Below are 7,410 nucleotides of genomic sequence, written 5' to 3'. Positions count from 1 at the left end.
AGAGGCGGTCCTTACTACGCGCAGCAGGTTCTCAACACGTTCATAAAATTTTTGAGGACGTAGTGGAGACGTGATGGAATTGCGAAATCCCTCCACTGCTACGTATCTACCAAGCCTTTACTGCGTACGTCCCTTGATATCGCTACGATATCACTGTGTCCAATCGGGTTTAACTACGGTCATAACACGCATGTGATCAGGCTCCCGCCACGCTCACTAAGTTCCCGCCATGCTCACTGGGTTCTTACCACGTGCCCAACCAGCGCGCAATACGCTCACGTGACGCAAGCCGGAAGTGCTGCTTCCTGTCACTTCAGTTCTCGCCTCTCTTCTCTCATCAGTGGTTCTCCAGCTCTTACATCATTATATTAATTATCCTCATAACGTCATGCTGCCCAAATTAACTTGAAACTTTCCATCAGTCTGTGGTAATGACCAAACTGGAGCGACTTTTCAAGGTGGAGCTGGTGACGTAGAATATTTTCATTTGGCAACTGACCACCACCACCACCACTGACCAGACGTCCATTTCATCACCAGACACGAGACCTGGGGTGGGGAGAGGAGAGAAAATGTTGTGCTCTGATAAGATATTCTTATTTTTCCTCTTTCTTCTATTCTTTCCTGTCCTCTTTCTCACTCACTTATTCACTCACTCACTCACTCACTCACTCTGAATCCTGTCCTCCACTACCACCACTCCCACCATCAGTTCATTCCTCCACCACGGACACAAACACGTCTTGAAGGAAGGTTAGTCCGCCGCCCAGAGTCACCTCGGCTGTCTGGCTGGCCACCCTGCGTGCCGCGGGACCAGAGGAGCGGTGGAGGGCTGGTCGGGGTTGCGGTGTAACACTGTGTATGAATATTGTTTGTGTTTTAATTAAGGCGTGTACACACTTGTTGCATTTCCACGTATCGGATCACCGTTGCGTAGCAGTGTTGACAGGATAGTGCTTCACCGTTGCGTGTCAAAATATGACACAAAGTTACGCAACGGGTTTGATCCGCCATTTTTCGGTATTTTGGCGTCATCTCAAAGGAATGATACACAACTCACCAACCTTCGTGTGTGTGTGTGTGTGTGTGTGTGTGTGTGTGTGTGTGTGTGTGTGTGTACAAGGAGCGTGGGATCGTCCAGTTGCATGTTCAGTGTTGTCGTGGACGGGCATGATTATTTTTTGCAATTTTGACCCCAATTGCAGACAAACACAAAATCAGTTGTGTGTATCCTTGTCACGTTTTGATACAGTTCCGTCACATGCTGGAATTTCAAGTCAGTCAACACAGTATTGTTTCATTACACATACATAGAGTGTAGACACCCACCAACTCCGTCATTCATTTTTCCTTTTATTGATTTGATGTTCATGAATAAAACTAAACGTGGCCACAGACAACTGCAGATTTGCACTCATGGCTACGGTCAGGAACAAACTGAATGACACTGTTGCATCACTCAACGATGATACACCACCCGGATAGGCAAAAATGGGTACAATACCCTGTTGCATCGTATTGTATCACAGTGTGATACGCAACGATGAAACGATGCGTGGAAATTCAGTAAGTGTGTACACACCTTTAGAAAGTGTTGGTGGTGGCATGTCAGTGTGGTGTGTATTGGTGGTGGTGGTGGTGGTGATTGTGGTGGTAACTATTGGTGGTGTGTTTGCTTGTTTTGCATCGTGAATATTGATTGATTGAGTGGCTGAAAGATTGACGGATTGATGGATAGATTGCCTGTCTAACTAATAGATTCACTGACTGACTGATATTTGGACTGACTCACTGACTGACTGACTGACTGATTAAATGAATAAAATACTAACTAAATGACTGACTATCTGGCTGACTGACTATTTGGCTAACTGACTGAATGACTGAATGATTGACTAACTGACTGTCTGACACACTGGTTGATTGTCTGTTTGACAAATGGCGCCTGTCCTTGGCAGAAAAAGCATCGCGCGGTACGAAGGCGCTTAGAAGTGTACCGTAGGATGTATGTGGTGCGCGTGGCCAGGCACGTGTTGCCGTACGCGAGTGTGCACGTGTAGGGACCTGACAAGTGTGTAGAGAAACAATGAAGACGACAGTGGCAAAGGGAATCGGATAAGCGCCTGACACCACGTATATGTCACCCACGACCCACGCCCACGCCCGTGCTACGTGGGTCCGAAAGCGTGTAGGTTGGGAGGGATGTGTCTTCAGGGACTCCCCGGTTGACACGAAACAGTAGGGGAAGGTTGGCGATGCAATTAATGCGGGAACTGGCAGTGGTTGTGGTGGTGTTGGTGGTGGTGGTAGTGGTATTTATATGCTTGTGTGAAGATAGATGGATAAGCGGGTAATTTGATGGGTTGATAGATATGTAAATGGACAGTTGGGCAAACAAATAGATAGATGGATAGGCAGGCAGATAGATAAGTCAATAAATTCGTAAATGATTAACAATATAGATGTGCATGTAGATAGAAAAAAAGTCTATATTCCTCTACTTAGTGTCCTGTCACCCTGGTTTATTGTCAGAAATACTCGTATATCAGGCGGTAGAAATGGTGAATGAAAAAATAGTACAGTCTGCCTTTTAAGCACCTTGTTTATTGCCTCGCGGGAGTTGCTACACTCGCTGTACAAGATACAATTTAATATTTCCTGCTTTGACAAATAACAAAAGCTGGACACGATAACGAAGAGGAAGATGTCACAATAACCAATAAATCGACATGTTGTATTTGTATAAGCATAGCGTCTCATTAATAAGAGATTTAGTGACAGATAGTTATCATAAACATATATACATGCGTCCTGACTTCACAGATAACCTTTTGCTACGGCAGTAGTCTCTTAGCGGTGGTGGTGGTGAACACAGTTGTGGCGGTGGGCTATACTGACCCATGCACATCCACACCCAGAGACACACACACACACACACACACACACACACACACACACACACACACACACACACACACACACACACACACACACAAATAAAGTGAAGTGTTGCTATATTACCGACAGTTTTCAAGGAGCACCAAGAGGCAATCAGTATGAGAAACCGTGCAAGCCTTCACCACACTGCCTAATCTTCGTCTATTAAAGGTATTTATAAGGCTATTCACTTAATGTTAGGTTTTCTTTACATATGAGAGTGAAAACAGTACGCAAATATTTTCAAGTAATGGTATAAGGAGCATAAAAGAGCAAGGCGTCTGTATTACCCTCTCATATTTGTTTCCTTCACTTACCCTCGGCCAAACATGTGTCACAAGGTAGCCACCAGTCTAACATTTCATTTAGTCTAGTCAAAATTTCTCTGTGTGGCTTAATTTTGGTTTGGTGAGATGATAAAGGCTATATATGGATGTCCCGCCGCCGGTGTTGCCTCCAGGCCGCTTCCCCCCCGACGGTCCCCTAGCCAACACCCTACACCCGCCCTCACCCACCCGTCACCAGCCTGTTGGGTCAAATACTTTTTTTCCAATATTTCCTGACGCTAATATTACGCTTCCATGGTATGTTTTTATGGTTTCTATAAATGTTTCGTTGTGTTTGAAGTGTGTTCCGCGCCTGTGCTGGGTAAATATGTGGCGTTTAGTGGTGTTTTATGGCGTATGTTAAAGGCTTTTAACGCTCAAAATTTCCCACTTGGAGTTTTGAGCTTTTCCATTTCAAGGTATAAGTGGGCCATTATGGTGTCAAAAGTCGGTTATACTCTTTTAAGCGTGAAATCAATCTATTGAGTGAAATATGTGGACTTTGAAATGGTGTTTGGTGCTGTTGTAAAAAGCTCTTATTTTTCTTTATTTTATTTGCTCACGTTTCTGCTTCTCGGTCTAACACGCTGTAGAATGCCCTGAAAGCTAGCTCAGACTCCCTGAAATGTGATAAAATACACGCCAAGTGAAAATGGCTTGACTTTATAGGACGTTTTAAGAGATTTATGGGTTAAAATGTTTTGTACTTTTAACGTACTTAATTTAGACCTTTTTTAAAAACCAGTTAAGCTGGAGATATTTTGATATTTTGAAAATTAGTTTAAGTATTTATCACGTCATAAAATAACAAGCATTTGGCCGTGGCTTCGTTTTTCTAAAAGTCATTTTGAAATGAAATGTTTTACGTAATTTAGCCGAGTATCCCCGTTCCCGTTCTCTCTCGGATGACCACAGCCCACCCAGGTAGTGGCTGGCGCCAATTTTCCAAATCCACAGTTCGTCGATATTTTGCCTAATATCTAGTGATTTCTACGTGTTTTCGTGGGTTTCTAGGTTCAGATGTTTAGATAATTGTAGCAGAAAGAGGAAGAAAGTTGAAATAAAGGAGGATAAAGAGGAAGAGAGGAGAAAGGGAGGAGGAAGAGGAGCAGCAGCAAAGCCATAATACTTAAGTCACCCTCCTTTTCCTGAATATTTTGTCTAATATCTAGTGTTTTGATGTGTTTCTAGGCTCAGACGTGTGGATGGAAGGAGGAGGAGGAAGAAGAAGGAGTAATAATGGAGAAGAATGAAGAAAAAATGAGAAATAAAGGTGGAATAGTAGAAGAAGCCAAGGTGTAATATTTAGGTAAGTGTATTAGCATGTTTTGAGTGTGGTTTGGGAGAACTTTGAGGATTGGTTGGTGTTCTGAGTGGGATTTGGTATTATTATGAGTGTTATAAGTGGTGGGGGGTTTAGTGGTCTTTTGGGTGTGTGTGGGGGATATTTAATTAAATATTGGGTGTTTCTAGTGAGTTTGGAGGTATTTTAACCTGTTCTGTGTTTTCTTAGTGTGTTCTGGAATGTTATTGAGATTTTAAGAGGGTTTGGGTATGTGTGGTTTGTCGTGGGTGTGTGTAAGAGTGAATTGGGCCTATACAAGGATTTTTGAGTATGTTTTGAGGCCTTCAACAGGCTAGCTCAGTGTCAGTGGGCCCTTATAACAAGTGTCCTTTATCATTGATTACCCGCTTCGTTCCCAGGTGACGACAGGCAGAATGAGGTGGACGTGGCGGAGGCTGTGGGCGGTCAATTCACGGCGCAGATTACCTACACCTTGCACCACACTGACTGCCCGCCGCTGTTCACTAAAGTCGGGCAAGCCTGTGTCTCCGTGTTCTGCCCTGGATATAGGAGTAAAGGAAATTGTGGTTTTTGTTGTTGTTGTTCTTGTTTTTCTGTTAAGATTTGTTTGCTCTCTCTCTCTCTCTCTCTCTCTCTCTCTCTCTCTCTCTCTCTCTCTCTCTCTCTCTCTCTCTCTCTCTCTCTCTCTCTCTCTCTCTCTCTCTCTCTCTCTCTCTCTCTCTCTCTCTCTCTCTTATCTAGTGTAGTGTAGTGGTGTTCACTACATGTGTGTGTGTGTGTGTGTGTGTGTGTGTGTGTGTGTGTGTGTGTGTGTGTGTGTATCTAGGGATGATATTGGTAACTTGGGTGTCTGTAATGTGTTTTGGGTGAGCTTTTTATATTTTGAGGTGTTGCAGGGTGTTTTGGGTTAGTTTTGAGTGATTTAAGTTGTTTGTGTGTGTGTCAGTTGTGTATGGTGTGTTTTGTGGTGTGGTGTCAGTATTGGTGCATACTGTGTGCTTGTAGTGAATTGTAAGTGCGTTTATTGGTACTATGAGGTTTTTCATGTTGGCAGTATCCAAGGGGATTTGACAAAGCTAGGTTCAATGATTTCAAATTGTTGACCATTATAACAGGTTCGGCAGTGTTCCAAATTGATATGGACAGTAAACTGAACAATTGTTTTGGTATTCCCCTCCTCTGACTAACTAATTCAGCCTCTTTTTCACCGCCGAAATGTTGAATCTCCTTCTCTTTTATCGTTATTTTCATGCTAACTGTTCTACAGATCTTGCTATCTTTATGCCTCCCTCGTCCTGCGGCCTCGCTTTACAAGGCTTTCTTCTCATCCCTATTGTGTCCAACTTCCCAACGCAAGAGTTAACCAGTACTCTCAATCATTCATCCTTTTCATTTGTACAATCTGGAACTCCCTACCTGCATCTGTATTTCTGAATTCTTGCGACTTGTCTTCTTTGAAGAGAGAGATATCGAGGCATTTCCTCCCTTGTTTTGGCTGACGCTTTTCCACTTTTTAGAGAGCCAGCACTCAAGTGGGCCTTTTTTTTTTTTTTTTATCTTTTCTTTGTTTCTTGCCCTTGGCTGGCGCTCTTCCTACATGAAAAAAAAAAACCTCTCGGGACACAAGTCCTCTGCTCATCACTCATCATTCGTCGACGTGTTATCATTGTACCACACGGGCTGGGATTTTCATTGAAGGAAAACTCTCTTCCAAGTCAATTTTACATATATTTCAAATAAAGTAAAGTACATTCGAACAAAAAACGATGAAAGTGACGCGGCACTCTTAACCAACAACAGAGAAACACACTCTCCTCACTTGAATACACGACTTAACTCCACATAATGACACCCTCGATTATATTAACACGAAATTCCACTGCCCTGATCACATTACCCACCTGATCAGAGACCCTCGCTCACCGTGACGCGTCCACACCCCACATATGTCCGAGTAGAGAGTGCCACTCACTCCCTTCATCCGAGATCGCGTCCTTTCCTGCCCCCACTCAAATCTACTGCCCCGCGTGCCAATTCACGCAATGTTAAATACGCTGCCTTCCTTACTCTATTCCTCCTTATACATGTTGTAGTACACTTCATGCTAACACTAATATTTCTACCATGCACAACATTCCAAAATCCCTACTCATAAAGTTCCTCCGCTCGTATTAATTATGCGTTTGGTACGGCAGTTTTCCTCCTTAGGCCTACAGAGCCACCCACGCAAACCCGATCCACCTTGGCTCTCCTTAATATACCATACTTATCGTTACATCATCCACAATACCTTCCTCAACCCTCTGTACTACAAGACAACAGGCATTGAGGAGGACGCCATTACAATATTGTTCCATCTCTTGTTCCAGGATTCAGTACTACTAACGCCAAAGAAGTGAGGCAAGTTTTGGAGTGAGCGTGCATGACATACAACGGACACCAGATTGCTACTACTGCCGGTGTTGCCAAAGGAACAAGAGGAGGAAAAAAGGAAGAGGGAGAAGAAAAGGATGATTCTTGGAGACGTACCAATGAAGTTCTGAAGGTTGGCCACAGATCTTCATCACTGGTGTAGTGTATTTCATTGACCATTTGTAGATTGGGTTGATAAATTTGTAGAATTTGTAGACAGTTGTAGATATGTAGCGGGTATGGTTTTTTGCAATGCCTTATCTACACCAGCAGAAAACGGTAATATTTAGAAGTTATGCATAGCATTGTAATAGGAGTGTACGGTGTACATATGTATATAGTATTTAAGAAAGGAGAGTGTAGACTAAGAGAGGAAGGTAACCTCTTGGGTCACGATTCCTCTGCTCATCACTCATCCTTCCTGTTGTG

The 7,410-nt window shown here is 43.4% G+C and overlaps 2 protein-coding genes across 3 annotated transcripts in view; one reads left to right on the top strand and one right to left on the bottom strand.

The window, feature by feature from the left end:
- The window catches only part of LOC123502281, a 409,114-nt gene that overhangs the window by 157,798 nt on the left and 243,906 nt on the right, over positions 1-7,410 (top strand). The window lies entirely within an intron of this gene.
- Positions 1-7,410, bottom strand: part of LOC123502275 — a 487,861-nt gene that overhangs the window by 300,010 nt on the left and 180,441 nt on the right. The window lies entirely within an intron of this gene.

Source organism: Portunus trituberculatus, chromosome 11, assembly GCF_017591435.1.
Source record: "Portunus trituberculatus isolate SZX2019 chromosome 11, ASM1759143v1, whole genome shotgun sequence".
Classification (NCBI taxonomy): Eukaryota; Metazoa; Arthropoda; class Malacostraca; order Decapoda; family Portunidae; genus Portunus; species Portunus trituberculatus.
The sequence above is the reverse complement of the archived record's forward strand: the minus strand, read 5'-3'. Positions and strand labels throughout refer to the sequence as shown.